Source organism: Nannospalax galili, unplaced genomic scaffold (assembly GCF_000622305.1).
Source record: "Nannospalax galili isolate Female #2095 unplaced genomic scaffold, S.galili_v1.0 scaffold100, whole genome shotgun sequence".
Classification (NCBI taxonomy): domain Eukaryota; kingdom Metazoa; phylum Chordata; class Mammalia; order Rodentia; family Spalacidae; genus Nannospalax; species Nannospalax galili.
The window spans coordinates 13,445,408-13,463,070 of NW_008352891.1; the positions used below are offsets into that span (position 1 = coordinate 13,445,408).

The following is a 17,663-nucleotide window of genomic DNA, read 5'->3' on the forward strand; positions in this document are numbered from 1 at the left end:
TAGACGGATAATAGATAGATAGATGATAGATAGATAGATAGATAGATAGATAGATAGATAGATGACATAGAGGTAGAGAGATAGATAATAGATAGATGGAGAAAAACCTAAAACGAGCAAAAGAAAGGAGGAAGAGAAGGAAATGGGAGGAAGAAGGAAAGAAAGGGAAGAAAAGAAAGAAGGGAGCTAGGAAGGGAAGGAAATAAACAAATCTGGCTTTAAGTTCCCAAAGCAAAAATTTTAGACTTCTCTATGTTTCACTATAAGATATATTACTGAGCTTTAATCAATCTCAATGTATAACCAGTCTAAAGAATGAAGCACATAGCAATCAATCATTTTTGAAATTTGGAACAAACAAGTCAGTGTTTACTGACTACATAACTAAAAGTAAATTAAACAGCACACAGTCTTCTTGGGGGGGGGGACAGTAAAAGTCTTTCCCACTATATTTTTCTAATATGTATTTCTCATGAGTATTAATAAAAATAAAGTTTTAAATAATTTTAACACAACCATTAGTAACTCATTGATCTAAAACTTGGACTTTGTGACAATGAGCTTCACAGCCTAGTCTGCAGAGCCAACAGAGTTATGCCTAGCCTAGCTTCATGTTGCCCTGCCAAGGAGGGCTGGGTGAGAGGGCAGGAGAGCACTGTCGGCTGACCTAACTCATCCTCAGCTCTGCGATATAGCATCCCAGAACTCTGATCCCAAACTTTGAATGCCTTACAGTGAACTGTACAGATGAGGAAATCGACATTCCCACCATGGTATGACAAACCCTGCAAGAGAATCGAGGGAAAACCTTAACTTACAATGTAGTCCCATATTCAAGGATTTCTGAAAATTTTTTTCTGGAAAATTTATTATGTTTCAGTGAGAATTATCAGCTTGGAACTGTTCGCCTATAGAACAGTGAACCGCTCTGCTTGTTTTCTTAGTCTTTGTTATTTTAACTGCAGTAACTCTCAAAATCAAAGAGACAGAGACAAACTCAGCATCGTCATGAAAAAGAAGGTATGAAACTAGAGGGGAGCTAGCCAGGAAGATGAAGGGATCAGTCAGCAGCAGTGGAAGGGGGCTCGGAAGGGGGTAGACAGGATATGATCAAAACATATCAAATGCATGTATGAGAATGTCATGCTGAAACCTGTCATGTATAATTAATGTATACTAATAAAAAATAAAAGGAAAAAACAGAAAACAAAGAAGAAAGAATTTTTAGAAAGAACTATCAATAGAAATGCCACCAACTAGTGAGGTACCTTGCTGAACACAGACCTGGGCTTCCTTCTCCCTGGTGTGAAGCAACAGGGTGCAGTGCATGGAGCTGCCAACCAGCTATCTACCCTGAGCAAGGCTTGGATGCTCAGTACCCAGCACAGGGAAAGCTCAGACACAGCTCTGTCCACATCAAGTGAACAGGAAGTCCACAGAGGCGGCTGGCTCCTGGTACCAGGGTGTGAAGGACAAGAGCCACATAGGATGAGCTGGGTGTCCCTTTATAAAAAGGCCAGGGTGGGCCAGATGTGGTGGTGCACGACTTTAATCCCAGCCCTTGGGAAGCAGAGGCAGGTTGATCTCTGAGTTCGAGGCCAGCCTGGCCTACATAGCGAGCTCAAAGCCAGCTGGGGCTCAGGGAAACCCTGTCTCAAAAAGACAAAAAAAAAAAAAAAGAAAGAAAGGTTCAAATGCAAGTGTCCCCTTGTTGTGTCTTTTCCTGGAGAGAAGAACAAATGTCTATTCACTCGAGATAGGTCACCAAGTCAGGAAAATGTTCCATCAAAGTATACATAGCTCAGTGAACCAATGAGATTAGTTAGGACTTCTTACAGGAGTGAGGGGATACTTACAGGAACATAGGCAACTTACAAGCAAGTACACTACTAAAAACTCTCTCGGCAACCATTAATTGCCTCAGGAAGGGGTGACGGGTGACACCGTGTGGCCCCCTTCTGCCTCCACACAGAACATTAATAGGCCCAGTCTCATTTGGAAAATCACAACTGATGAGAGATCAAGAGGGCAACAAGCCATGTCATGCCTGGAAGACAGTGTTCTACAATATCCCTCACGCTGCTCTCACTCGGGATGAGAAGCAGGGACCCTGGGGACATTACAGTGACCCTAGGCTAAATCAGAGGATTTGATTCAGGACAGTAAAGTCTGATCAGTTCTTTTAGGTTTTTGTTGACCCATGATCTTCCAAAGGAAAGCAAGATGGCCGTGATCCCAAGACAAGGTGGCTGCCCCCTCCTGCAGTACCCACTGTCTTTCCGGAAGCACTCAGTATGCCCCCTACTGCACCCAGCATGGGTCCACTACCGAGCATATATACTTGCTGTGGTTTCAGTGCATTCTATGGCTTTGCTCCTTATGTACATTAGCACTTTCTTTGTCTCATCCTCTGTCACCTTTACATGCTAAGGGACCCTCAGGTATCCACAAAGAGCAGTGAACAGAGGTTTCATACTCCCTGTGGCCTTAAATCCCCAGGCCTGTTTGAAAAGAGAAGAAACGTTGTGATCTGCCCTTCCACAGGGGACAGTAACACCACATAGCAATCACATATTTGAGATCATTTTACATAATGCAAGCTGCTATTTGTATTGTTATTAACCCCCAGTGTTGGGAAAAGAACATATGTGTATATGTGTGTGTGTTCTTGTATGTGCAAGTGCATGTGGGGAGTGGTGCATGTGTGGGTATGGAAGCCAGAGGCCAATCTCAGTTGTCATTTCTTGGGACAATGTCCACTTTGTTTATTGAGACAGATTTCTCGCTGGCCTGGAACTTGCTGATGTGTCTAGACTGACTGAACCTCACGCCACAGGGATCCTTTCCTGTTTCCTCCTCCTAAGCACCGGGATTACAAATACAGGCCATGAGACCCAGCATTTTCATATGAGTTCTGGGGATCAAATTCAGGTCCTCATGCTTGTAAAGCAAACATTTTTCCAACTGAACTATTTCCTCAGCCCAGGGACAAAACTTGAAAAATAAATTCCTAATAAACCAGGTTTGAGTCTGCTGAATAGCCACTGTCCCAGGCTCTTGTGGCTGAGAAGTAAGTTGGATAGTAGGTCCTGCGATGATGCAAACAGAAGTTAAATACAAAACAACATTGATGAGACCCAGAGGGGAAATTAATAAATTAGATTTCATCAAAAGTGCAACTTTTCTTCAGCAAAGTGCCTTGTTAAGACATGGAAAAGGCAAGCTCAGACTGGCATGATATTTGAAAACTATAACATTCACAAGGACTGGCTGTTTAACACATACAGTGAGCTTTGCTCATATGAGCAATGGTGTCAGCGTGCACAAGACCATGCAAACTCAAGCAGACAAAACCTCACCACAGAACTGTGAAAATGGGCATCAGGCCCCAATCTCAGTCAAAGAATTACTGGCAGCTGATTACTGATGGGTGAAGAAGAAATGATCTTCTTAATTGGAGGGACTGACTAGACCCCAGTGGATGAACTTGCACTGAGAGACATCTGGGGACATTAACTTGACAGGCCTTAACACAAATGACAGAATGTATGAATTCCAGTGGGGGAGCTATGGGAGGGTGCCAGTGGGGAAGGTGGTATAAAGGTGATTAAGATTGATTAAGATATTCTGTATGAAATACACAAAAATTCAATTAAAATTTCTACCCCCCCCCAAAATCAGCAGAAAAATAGAAAAAGCCATAAACTCACACATCACTGTCGATAACAGACCAAGAATACACACGTGTGAGGGAATACACACGTGCAGCTATGAGGGAAGGGCAGGTTTAACCCAGGGAGGTACCCACATATCACCAGAAGGACTGACAAGAGAAATGACCGCAGAGGCAGAAAGACTGATGCACTTATGCCCTTATGGTGTCTATGACTTGGTGTGGCCAAGTTGAAAGTTGAAAACTTTAAAACCATACTGCAACCCCATGTAGCCTACTACCAGCCTCTCAGGAATTAACCTGGGATATTCCCAGAGAGATGAAAAACTAGATTCACCCACAAACTTGCATGCAAATGTGTACAGCAGCTTTGTTTAGGAGAGCCCCAAACTAGAAATTCCCAGATACCCTTCGAGGGTGAGTGTCAACAAACCAGGGGACAGCTGTGTCACAGAATGCTATTCAGCTATAGAAAAGAGTGTCAGTGCACAAAGAAAACCAGCAAGTCTCCAGAGAAGTATGCTAATTAAGGAAAGCTACTTCCTAAGGTTATGTGGAATATGACTCCATTTAAAATCCATTCTTTAATAAATAAAATAAATTATTTTTTTTTTAAAAAGAGGGGCTGGAGAGATGGCTCAGCAGTTAAAAGCACTGGCTGCTCTTGCAGAGGTCCTGGATTCAGTTCCCAGCACCCACATGGCAGCTAAAAACCATCCATAGCTCCAGTTTCAAGGGATCAGATGTCTTCTTCTGACCTCTACAGGCATTATACAATACAGGTGCACTTATATAAATTCAGGCAATACACTCATACACATAAAAATAAAAATAATAAAATATTTAAAATGTATTCTCGACATGCCAAAATGCAGAAATGACAGAGGTGATGGCAGCAGAAGACCTTGGTTATAAAAGAACAGCCAGTGTCCTGGAGTGACTGGTATTCTGCATGCTGACAGGGGAGTGAACATACTTGCACATGAGGCATGTTATGGAATTCAGCACAGTTAGGCAGCTGTCTGTCCACTTTCCATCATTATAACAAAATCCCCAAATCACTCACTTTCAAGAGAAAAGGTAATTTTGGCTCACAGATTTGAACTTCAGTTCAAACCCAGCAGAACATTGCTTTGAGCCTGTGGCAGGATATCAGGGGGCAATAGAGAGCTGCAGGGGGCAGGCAAAGTCCATCAAGAGCCCCAAGCAAAGGGAGGACGGAGCCAGGATTTCACAGTGCCCTTCAAGGGCATCATGATTTAAGGATGTCCCACCAGGATTCACTTCACAAAGTCTACAGCAAACCTCCAGGTGCCAACCTGGACACAAAACCTACAGCATACACACACACACACACACACACACACACACACACATCACACACATCACACACATATTGGAATCCAGACCTACAGTACACATGCCACACATACATACACATACACATTGGATACCACACCTACAACACACACACAACACACACATACACACACATCCTAGAGACCACACACACACTCTGGAGATCATACCTACAACACATACACATACACATACACACTGGATACTACATATACCTACAACACACATGCATACACATACTTTGTAGACCACAGCTACAACACACACACACACACACACACATCACACACACACATCCTGGATACCACACCTACAACACACATGTATACATATACCTTGTAGACCACACCTACAACACACACATAATACACACGTACACACACATACACACCCTGGAGACTATACCTACAGTACACCCATAAAACACATATATGCACACACATCCTAGAGACTGCACACACACACACACACACATATCCTGGAGACCATACCTATAGCACACACACACATACACACACACACACACACACACACTGGATATAATACCTACTACACACACTGGAAATGATATCTATAACACACATATACACAACACATACAGAGGCACATACAGGCATACAAGCATGTACAAGTAAAACTAGGGACTCTGAACCAGAGTGGAATGAGCCAGTGCCGCTCTGGATGGATGACACCCCGTAGCTTTTGCAAGATGCAGGACACTGCAGGAAGGGGACTGGGGTGTCTGTAGCGTCTTTTCAACTGCACCTAAATCTGCAATTAAAACAAAAGCAGTTTAAAACAAAAATGTGTACATATGATTTCAGATAATGACAAACGTTTGAGACAAAATCCCCCAGGCTCTTTTCTGGGAGGTAGGGGAAAACAAGAGGGAAGAGCAAAGTCAGGGGAGCAAGTCCCGAGAGCTCTGATCTGGTGTTGCCTGTCTTCTGCTGCCTGCTAACCATTCCACTTAGAGCTCATCCCAGCATCCAGTGTAAGTGATTACACAACATATGGGACAACCAGGCCCCTCACGGCACTCTCTTCATGAATCCTGGGCAATTAAAAAAAGTGGAGCCTTATATGATCCTGTCAACTGTCCTGTGAATCACTACCTAGTAAAAGTATTGATCAAATCATAATGTATTTGTATGTGCATGTAAATACACACGCATGCACACACATAAGAAAGAGACATCTAGAATCCTAGAAGCGGGTTTTAGCCTACAACCCATTTGTTGTAAAATGCAGTCTTCCAAGCAAAACAACATCCATCTTCATCAGGCCAGTTGTGCCTGCTTGCAAGATTCTGTTATCATATGGCTTGCTGACTGCTGACACTCCTTCATAGAACGAAGGCCTGGGGAGGGTCATTGGACCCTCATCTGTGTTTCTAGCTACTCCTCCCAGCCATCTGTATGCAATTCTGCCTTAATTGCACATGGCCTCCTCAGGGTCTAAGGAGATGCTACACTATACAAGCTGGGGAGACTTAACGGGGGAGCACTCCACCTATGTGACTGTGGAGAAGCCATCAGCTATGATGAGTGAAGACTTTCAAGTCCAATTACTTTGGGGTCACCCACACTCCTCCAGTAACACTTCACTCATGATCTGTAAGTAAGCCCAATAAATTCATTGACTCCCCAGGGGGAGCTTTTGTGGAATTGTGCTTTGGTTTGGGGCCTCATGAGGAGGGGACAGAAGTTCACATTTCTCAAAGAAAGTGTTCTCATAATGCCAGTAGCTTTTCAATTTACACCTAAGAACTAGGTAGATGGAAACGCCTGCCGCTTGGAGAAAGGCAGGATTGCAGAGGTGGCTTTGTCCTGGAAGCCACACTGACTTCCTCTACTCCAAAGCAGCTCTCCAGCTTGGGAAGCTGTGCCTTTGTGCTCAGGGACCAAGAAGGACTGAATCCTGGTGTCCTAGTTACTTTTCTATTGCTTGATAAACAGCATGACTAGAATCAACTCGGAGAGGAAGGAGTTTATTTCAGCTTATTTCATCTTGCTCTTCCAAGTGACAGTACATCTTTGAGGGAAGTCAGAGAAGGACCTGGAGGCAGGAAATGAAACAGAAACCACAGAGGAAAACTGCTTACTGGCTTACACTTACGGTCTGTGTTTAGCCTGCTTTCTTGCACAACCCAGGACTACACATCCAGGGGTGAGACTACCCACACTAGACTGGCCTTCCACATCATTCAATAATCAAGAAAATGCTTCACTGGGGTTGTAGAGATGTCTCGGCAGTTAAGAGCACTGACTACTCTTGGGCAGAGGACCCAGGTTCAATTCCCAGCACCCACATGGCAGCTAAAAACCATCTGTAACTCCAGTTCCGGGGGATCTGATACCCTCTTCTAGCCTCTGTGGGCACTGCACAACATGGGTGGGTACACTTACTCATACATATAAAATAAAAATAAATAAATCAAAAAAATTTAAAAAGAAGATGTCTCACAGACATGCCCACAGCCATTCTGATAGACACAGTTCTCCAATTAAGGTTCCCTCTTCCATGCCTGACAAGTTGACAACTGTGGCTGTGCAGCACAGCTGGGCCACCTGAGGCCGGCAGGCCAGAGGTTATGACATGATGCTGGTCATAGTCTCCACAAGGGACTGGAATCACTGCAGGTCCCTCCCGGGTGATGAAGGATCAGGTTTGGGCTCCAGATACACCTTCCATTTTGTCCACAAAATTCTGTTTTTCAGATACAGTCACTTTAATGAAAATTCTCTCTCTTGACAACTCCCAGCATACCTGCTGCGGAAGCGCCATAGCCTGCTTCCCAGAGTGGCCTGTAACATCCAGGTCTTTTTTCCACCTCCTAAAGATAGCAGAAAGGATATATCCCACCAGATGACAGGACGCAGAATAAATTTATAAACTGATAGAAAAGCTTAGATTGGGGGAGGGGTGGAGAGAGAGTTAAGAGCTAAGCGCTACTTACTGCTCTTACAGAGGATCCAGGTTCAATTCCCAACACCCACTCCAGTTTCAGGGGATCTGACACCCTTTTCTGGTCTCCACAAACTCCTGCTCATATGTGATGCATGTAAACTCATGAAGGCAGACACACAAAAAATAAATAAATCTTTAAAAAGTTTAGCCTAGTCATTAAAAACAGCTTAAAGTGGTAGACATGGATTCTTCAGATTACCAGAAGAGCAAAACACTGTGTACATTCATTTAATAATATCTTAGGAAAACAAAACATTGTGATTTTTTTCATTGTATCAGATAGAGTGGCTTTGATCATTAGCCCCAGCCCCCTAATATATGCTAATTACCTGTTCGCCCTATGCTGGCTCACTTCTAAAATATATTTAAATTTGTTCCTTAGTACTCTTCAAATGACAGACTCAGTGGTGCATTTTCATAAACACTGCATGCCACTTTTAGTCAAATTGCTAATATCTCCTATTTCACATATTAGTAATTGTACCCATTTCATAAATATTAAGCAGGGGTTACAAATAAACCCATTCCGAGCTAAATACTTGGAAGCTGTTTTATAGTTACAACAAATAAAAAGACTTAAAATATTCCTTCAAATGTTTCTGTGCTGGTTAGCTTTAACTGCCAGCTTGACACAGCTGAGAAGAGAGCCTGAATGAGGACTTATTTAGCTCATGTTGGCCTGTGGGCATGGCTCGAGGGGATTGTCTTGATTGGTCACTGAGGTGGGAAGACCCACCCTGCATGTGAGTGGCACCATCTCCTGGGCTGAGCCCTGTAAGAGTGAAGAAAACTGGACCCAGCAGGCCAGCCAGCACCCAGCGTGGGTGCATTCCTCTCTGCTCTTGGCTGTGGATGGGCGGTGACTAGCTGCTTTGAGTTCCTTCTTTGCCGTCCCTGCAATAATGGACTGTAGCCTGGAACTGTAAGCTAAAATGAGCCTTTCCTCCCCTAAATTGCTTTTAGTCTGGGATATTTTATCAGAATAACAGAAATGAAATTAGAACTGTTACTTTGTTTCCCTTTTAAATTTGTAAATAGCATGCTCTTGCATTATGCTTTAGGTAGATGTGACCAGAGGTTTGCTATCTTTTTTCTATAAGTGTATAGCCTGCACGTGTATAAGTGCACCCATATTGTGCAATGTCCCTGGAGGTGGGAAGAGGGCGTCGGACCCCCGGACTGGACTTATGAATGGTTATTAGCCACCATTTGGGTGCTGGGAACTGAACCCTGGTCCTCTGCAAGAGCAGCCAGTGCTCTTAACCACTGAGCCATCTCTCCAACCTGTACCTTTGGAATTGAGAAAAAAAATAAATAAAACATAAACTATGCTTCTCCAAATAGCACATAAAATATATCACAATGTCTTAATGCTTTTTTAAGCCAGTCAAGAAATAAGTCTCCTCCTGTTATTACTGTCCCACTGGCTGGAGGTGCAGTAGGAATGGCAGTCCATCCTGGCAGTCACGTCCCTGGTATAGGACTGGTGTTTTATTGTGGATCTCAGCCAATTGTCTTGCCTTTCTGTTCTTCTCTAGAGTGACCACATCTGATGGAAGAGGGGAAGATGTAGTTACTGAGTCCAACCAGTATTTGTGTCTCTCACATTGTCAACAAAAGAAACGTTCCAGCTGGCCCCACGGACATATGGATATTCCAGGAGCCACGTAAAGGTAATGATCCATTGTCCTTTCTGTGTTTGACACGCAGAAAATGTTAGTGAATTTTCCTTCAAACTTGTTATTTTGAAAAAGTATAAAAATAGCTTTGCAAGTAGAGGTTTTTAAAAATATTTTTATTTTTTGAGCATTTGATACAATGTATTTTATCATATTCAGATTCCCTCCTCTATCTCCACCCTGACTTTACTACCCCTCCCCAGGATTTTATGTCCTCTATTATTTTGTTTTTTAAGGCCTATTGAATCTAATTTGTGTTCCCAAATGCCCTTTGGTGTGGGTCTATCCCCTGGAGCCTGATCAGCCTACCCAGCTTCACACCCTTAAAGAAAACCTCTCCCAGCTGCTAGAAGTTCCTCAGTTAGGGCTGAGACTTCTTCCCACCTTCCCCTTTCCACGCTGGGATTTCATTTGGCTTGAGGTTGCTTGGTCTTATACACCCTGCCTTAACTGCTGTGAGTCACATGAGTAACTGCGCTGCTGTCTGGAAAACACTGTTTCCTTTTAGTTGTCCATCACCTCTGGCTCTTCTAATCTTTTCTTCCCCTCTTTCATAATGACTCCTGAGCCTTGGGAGGAAAGGGTGTGATATAGGTGTCACATTTGGGGCCAAGCACTCTGAAGTCTCATATTCTCTGCATGTCGACCAGTTGTAGGTCTCTTTGTCTATCACAATCTGCTGTAAGAAGAAGCCGCTCTGCTGAGAGCCAACAGCTGCATTAATCTGTGGGTATAACAATGCGTCATTAGGAGTCATGCGGCAGAACACCAGTAGCAGGTTCCCTCCTATGGCCTATGACCTGTCTAGTCACAGGTTCTTAGTCCTCATAACAGTGCCAGTTATGGGTTCCATCTTGTAAGCAGACCTTAAATCAAAGTATTTGGTTAGTCCCATAGCATTCATGCCACCATTACAAAACTGGGCATATCTTGCTAGGCCAGTTGTTATGGTAGTTCTTAGGATTCACAGCTGGACAAGGCTCATGATTACTTTTCTGGTAGCGTGATAGCACCTTCCAACACAAGGAAAGCTACCCAATAGAGATGAAGCTTTGAAGTCAGTATCGGCTTGATTTTTCCATGCCTGCTTTCCAACTCATGTATGTAGTATCTTCAGCAATAGGATATTACCATCAAGTTCTTGTGGGTAACCAAGAGCAATAGCAATAGCCGGTATTGTTTGAGGGTCTATGGGAACCCCCTGGTCAACAACTCCAAAAGAGGGAGCCCATTCCTGGCACCGGGCTTTCTATTTGCTAGGCTGTGGTGGCTAGTAGGGGCATTCTCTGCCCCTGCCAATATAGGGTAACTCTATCTAAACTCTTTTTACATTGTACATGTATATATTTAAAGATGCTTCTAAGGCAGTGGGTTTCCATTCGGTTTTTTCAGAAGGACTTTGTTGTTAGTTAACCCTCCCTATACTCCCTTCTTTGCCCTGTCTTTCCATTCACCACCCCATTTGCTACTCCATTATTCCCATTTCTTCTTTATATCACTGCGTTCTATCTCCCTTCCAGGAACCTCCCCCATTGTCTCCTACAAGTTTCCTGATCACTATGGATCTTTACTTGAAGCATACATATCTAAAGATTCAAAACTGGTATCCACTTATGAGAGAGAACGTGACATTTTCCTTTCTGGGTCTAAGTGATTTTACTTTTGAACCTAAAGACTCCAAGAGAACACCTAGAACTGAAAAACACATTCAGGAAGATAGCAGGATACAAAATTAACACACAAAAATTGGTACCTTCCTATATACCAACAGCATACTGAGGAAGAATCCAGGGATTCGATCTCATTCACTATAGCCTCAAAAACATAAAACAAATTCTTGGAATAAATCTAACCAAAGAAGTGAAAGGCCTATATAATAAAAAGTTTAAGAAATTGAAAAAGATACCAGAAAAATGAAAGATCTTCTATGCTCGTGAATTGGTAAGATTACGAAAATGGCCATCCTACATCCAAAGCAATCTACAGATTCAAGTAAACCCATTAAATTTCCAATAGAATTTTTTACAGAAGTTGAAAATAATCCCCAGTTTCATATGGAAACACAAAAATCCAAACCAGCCAAAACAATTCTGAACAGGAGAATAAGAGCTGAAGGCATCACAGCCCCAATTTCAAATTATATGACAGAGTTATAGTAATCAAAACAGCATAGTACTGTCATAAAAACAGACACATTGATCAATGGAATAGAATTGGAGACCAAGATTTAAGTCCATGCACATACAGCCATCCCACCTGATTTTTGATGAATGAAGGGATTTTAATTTGCTAAAGAACAAAGCACCCTTTAATCTCAATGAACTAAGTCAGTGTGAAGTTGGAGCATGTTGCCAATAGCTAGATAGACAGGGACCCTGGAGCTCCCTCTGATCCAACTGCAACATTGACTAAACATTGCACCTTACCAGGCCTGTCTCCTCTTCACAGATAGGCAGCATCACCTTCATACTAAGCAGTGAGAAGTCAGATCTGTTTCCACTCTCAGTTCTGTTCAGAGCCTTTTATGTTTAAGGAAGTATAGAGTGTCTTGAATCAGGGCCTCACTGCATGAGAAGGGCCTCATGGGCTGCTTTCATCACTCTCCATTGGCCTCCCTACATGCCAGTGAGACTCTGCAAGCTGTGTTCCTTCTAGAACTCCAGGCTACCGCTGAGCTGCTTTAGTCAGAGAAATTGTAAAAGATACATAACACAAAGTTTTCCATCTTAACCATGTTTAGATATATAGCTCAAGAGTTTTGAAAACATTCATATACCCCAACCTCCATCACTAACATCTACTTCCAGAGATCCATGTGTCTTCAAATCTTAGCTTGATACCCACTAAGCTTCAACTCCCCATCCCCTCCCCTGGCAGCCACCATGAATCCTTCGGTCCCTAGGACTCTGGGCTCTGGGGTACCTTGTATGAGCAGGGTCCTAATGCACATGTTCATTTGTGACTGGCCTGGTTGACTTAGCATTCTGTCTTCTGGTGTATCATGTTGTATGTGTTGCAATTCCCTTTCATTTACAGCTGAATTATATTTTATTATTATGTTCCAACACTGGACATATGTGTTGCTTCTCTACCTTTAAGCTCCTGTGAATGATGCTGTGGTGAGCTGGGGTGGAAGAAATAAAGGTTCAATTCTTTGCTTTCAAGACTTCTGGGTGTGTATCCATAAGTGGAAGTGTGGGTCATTTTTAATTTTTTTTATTTTGTGAGGAAAATCCATGTTTCTATAATGGGTGCACCATTTTACAATTCCATTGACACTATACAAAAGTTGCTATTTCCCCACATCCAGGTCAACACTCGCTGGTGTGTGTGTGTGTGTGTGTGTGTGTGTGTGTGTGTGTGTGTGTTTGATCATGGCACTGAGGAGATTGTGGGAGGATGATCACCATGAGTTCAAGGTCAACTTGAGTTACACAGTGAGTTCAGGCAGGCCTGAGCTACAGAGTGACTATTTCAAAAAATCAAGAAGGAGGAGGAGGAGAAGTGATGAGGACAAAGAGGAAACAGGATGATGAGGAGGAGACTGTGTATATTCTTTGGAGAGATATCTATTAAATCCTTTCTTTTAACTGTGGTACTTCTGTTCAGGTATAAGAATTCTTTATTTGTTCATCTTTACTTTACGTGCATGTATAAGTGCACCTGTGTCATGCAATGCCCACAGAGGCCCGAAGAGGGTGATCCCCTGGACTGTAATTATGGATGGTTATTAGTTACCGTGTAGATGCTGAGAACCAAACCTAGGTCCTCTGTAAAGGCAGTCAGCGTTTTTAACCACTGAGCTATTTCTCAAGCCCCTAAGAATTCTTTATATATTATAGACATTAACCTTTATCAGATGCAATGGTCACAACTATTTTCTCTCATTTCATCAGTGGCTTCCATTTTGTTCATAATGTACTTTGAGGCACGAAAATTTTGGATTTTAAAATATTTGATGTAGTGCAACTTATTTTTCTCTTTTGTTCCCTGTTTTTGTTCTCGTGTTCAAGAATCATCATCAGGTTCAATGTCATGAAGTATGTGCTCCACATTTTACTAAGAGTTTTATAGTCCTACCATTTTGTTTATGTCATTGATCCACTACGAGTTGGTTTTATTATAGGCTGAAGGTGGGAGCCATGCTCCATTCTTCTGCATGTGAATATCCAGTTTTCCTAGCATCATCTGTTGAAAAGACTGACCTTTCCCCATTAAATGGTCTTGGTACTGTTGTCAAAAGTCATTTGGCCTTATATGTAAGGGTGAGTGGGCAGCAGTTGTTTTCCATGGGTCTGTGTCACTCTCTTTATGTCAACATCATACTGTTTTTGTTATTGTAACAATGTAGTGAGTTTGTTTTAACTATTCAGAATCTTTTGGAATTTCTTATGAATTTTAGAATGACTAATGAAAAATACTCTTGATATTTTATAAGGATTGTGCTGAATATGTGGATAACATGTTTAAGATTCTTGATCAGGTAGAAGCACTGTTTTCAGATTTCCTAGTAATAACTTTCTGTATGCAATCTGAAAATGTATCATAACTTTATTTTTTCTTAATCCAGAAAATAATATCCATATTTTATTATGTCACTTTTTTGAACCTGACTTGATGAGCTGGAAGCAAATTATAGCATGCTAAATATAAAGTTTTCAAATTCTGGCCTGAAGATGCTGTTTGATTCTTGAAACTTAGTACTTTGAGAATTCTATTCCCTAGTAGTAATTGTGTGGGGTGCTGATGATAGCTGAGGGTTCAAAGGGATCTCTGAGTGGTTCTCAGCTCCCTGGAGTCCATTGTTCATCATAATAGACTAGAGATTCCCAAACATAGGTGTTCCGGGACCTTAGGGAATCCTTCATGACCATAGTTAACACTAACCATGAAGAAAGGCTTGGGTGTACACCTGTAATCCCAGCACTTGGGCATGGAGACAGGAAGATCAGGAGCTGAGGTCACTCTCAGCTGCATAGCAAGTTTGAGAACTTATCTCAAAAAAACAAACAACAAACAAACAAAAAATTAAGCTTATAAATATTATGATAAAAATTTTATTCCAGGAATAGCAGGTGTTTGGTTCCAGAGTGTGCTGGATAGCTTTAGTGTCAACTTGACACACCTGGGTTGAGGGAGCCTCACTTGGGGAATTTCCTCCATTGGACTTCCCTGTGTCCATGTCTATGGGGAATATTCTTGATGAGTGGTGTGGGAGGGCCTAGCCCTCTGTGGGTGGTGCCACCCCTGGGCAGGTGGGCCTGTGTTACATAAGAAGGCAGGCTGAGCAGGAGCCAGGGGAGCAAGCCAGTAAGCAGCATTCCTCCATGGCCTGTGCTCCAGCTCCTACCTCCAGGTTCCTGCCCTGAGTTCCTACCTTGGACTCCCTGATGAACTGTGACCTGGGAGATGTACGATACAATAAATCCTTTCCTTCCCAAGCTGGTAGTGGTCAGAGTGTTTTGTCAAAACAATGGAGAAATAAACTAGGACATAGAAGCTTCTGTCTGAGGGTTGAAGTGCAAGTGTTTACTTATGGCTTTCCAGTGATCCCAGCAGTAGGGGGTGAGACTCCTGTCTTATGCTTGGAGTGCTTCTTGTCCCTTGAAATGTAAAAACAAATAATAGAAGGTCATTGTCTCATAGAGCTCCCAAGCAACCCAGAAAATGTGTGTAAGGGAGTGTAGATCTCAATCCATTCCTACCCTGGGGCCTGACCTGTCCTCCTGGCTTTGTTAGGCTCTCATTCACATTATATCAAATCAGCAAAGGTCTGTGTGAGATGACTTAGAAGGTTTGGGATGGGAAGCTTTGTGGCTTCAGTTCATCCGTCTCAGCGGGGGCATGGAACAGATTGGTTCCTCCAAGAACGTCCATGCCCTTCCAACCCAAGAAATGATGGCTCTCATCTGCGAGCCCCGCTGTCTCCCCGCAGGGTTCAAGCTGCCGTAGATTCCCAGAGTGCTTTTCTGCAAGTGTTACCTTGGTCAGCAGAGAGTTCAGCACTCCCTGCAAAGCAACCATATTTCTACAACCCAGTCCTGCTGCCTTCAAGGGTTCTCCCTTGTGCCCTACAGTCCTGAGTCCTCCAGCATTTTCTGTCCACAACAGCACGCAGACCAAGGGCATTTTTCTGTCCTCCTAAGTCCCAATTACCAGTGTGATTGCTGAGCTGCGAACACCTGTGGCCCCCTGCAGCTGGCACAGAAGAAATGCAATTCCCTGAACCAGAGCCCAAGGAGAAAAATCACTCCACTCGGCATCCCATTTCCATGCTAAAGACATGACCGAAAATAAAATCAATATCTGTTTCCGGAGACACACACGAATTGCGTTCTGAGTGGTGACGGTTTTAACAGGGCTCATGTGTCCAGAAGGAGAAGATGCTGACACAGCTCCAGAGTTATAAATCTGTGTTCCTCACCTTTGAGAAGGCACTTAAGCAGTTAAGCTGTGTCGCTCCCTTTAGCCCTGGTGTGGCCAGCGACCTTTGGCTTGGGCATATCTTTTCAGAGACTTACTTTTTTTCCTATAAATTATTAAAGGAGCTATACCAAGATCAAATGAAATGGGTTCTGTGAACCAAGTCAACTGCAAAAGATGATAAAGTGTTTATTGATGCCCACCATGTGCCAAGCTTGGCCTTAAAAGTACCATTCCACTTATTTCAGCTTCGAAATACCCTGTGAAGTTGCAGTTTCTTACCCACATTCTTTTTTAGTGAATTTTTGTGATTTTCATACAAAATAATTTGATGGTATTTAGGTCCCCTCCCCTATCTACACCTACCCTTATTCCCCCTGCCACCCAATTAATGTACTCTATTATATATAATAAGGCCTACAGAGTCTAATTTGTGTCTCCAAATGCCCTTCAGTATGGATCCATCCACTGAAGCCTGATTAACCTACCAAAAGACCCATGCTTGAAAAAAGACTGTCTGCCCCTCCCAGCAGCCATCTGTTGCCCCAGTTTCTTTAGCTGGGGTTAGAGCTTCCTCCCTACTTCCTCATGTCTATGCTGATGTTTTTTCTGGTTTGAGTTTCCATGGGACTTGTGCATGTTGTCACCATTGCTATGAGTTCCTATAAGTGACTGATCAACTGCCTGGAAAACTCTGTTTCCTTGTGCTCGTCTACCACCTCTGGCTCCTACAATCTTTCTGTCCCCTTCCACAATGATCTTTAAGCCTTGAGAGGCAGAAATTGCACAAGGAAACTGCTCTGGTAAGAGTTTTGGTATGCGTTAATCCGTAGGTACCACAAGAAGCCATTGAATAAGTTTACTGTGATAACTATTTAGTAGAAAACTCGTTTTAGGTTCTCCTCTCTGTCCTGTGACCTGTCTGGCCTCAGGTTCCTAAGCCTGACATCAGTATCAGATATGGGCTCCATCCTTGGAAGCAGACCTTAAATCCAATTGAAGAGTCTCACCCATATTATTAACCATGATTTATGTTAGCAATGTACAGAGAACTTGAATATCACATGATGAGTAAATGACCCAGGAGGGACCCAACATCAGCAGAGATTTTACCATCTAACCACATCCTTAACTGCTGTCAACTGTTCCTCCATCTCTGCAGAGTCAGGTGAAGATACTGAACTCACTGTTCCTATGTTATTATGTATTCATATATATGCACATAGTAAACTGTGTGTATGCACACAAAGAACTTGCAAAGCCTGCTGGGCTGCTGCTAAATCAAATTGTCTTGTGTTGTGGTATAAAGCTACCAGCACAACTTTGCTGTTGTTTGCTTGGTTTTGTTTCTCGATTTCTTTGAGATAAGGTCCCATGCTGTATTTTAGTCTATCCTGGAACTGACTGTATAGCCTAAATTGATTTCATACGTGTGACAATCCTGCCTCGACCTCCAGAGTACAGGATTGCAGGTGTGCCCAGGTCACTGTTCTCATACATTTTTGTTCAGAAAACAACATAATACTGTGAATTGTGCTATGTCAGGAGCATCATTTAAG

At 42.8% G+C, this 17,663-nt stretch overlaps 1 protein-coding gene across 10 annotated transcripts in view; it reads left to right on the forward strand.

Annotated features, from left to right (window-relative positions):
* The window catches only part of Myt1l (myelin transcription factor 1 like), a 457,396-nt gene that overhangs the window by 211,677 nt on the left and 228,056 nt on the right, over positions 1 to 17,663 (forward strand). For all 10 annotated transcript variants that reach the window (XM_017802471.1, XM_008850171.2, XM_008850175.2 and 7 more), the window contains one exon: positions 9,541 to 9,675. The gene's annotated coding sequence lies outside the window, so the exon portion shown is untranslated. The remainder of the gene's footprint in view (positions 1 to 9,540; positions 9,676 to 17,663) is intronic.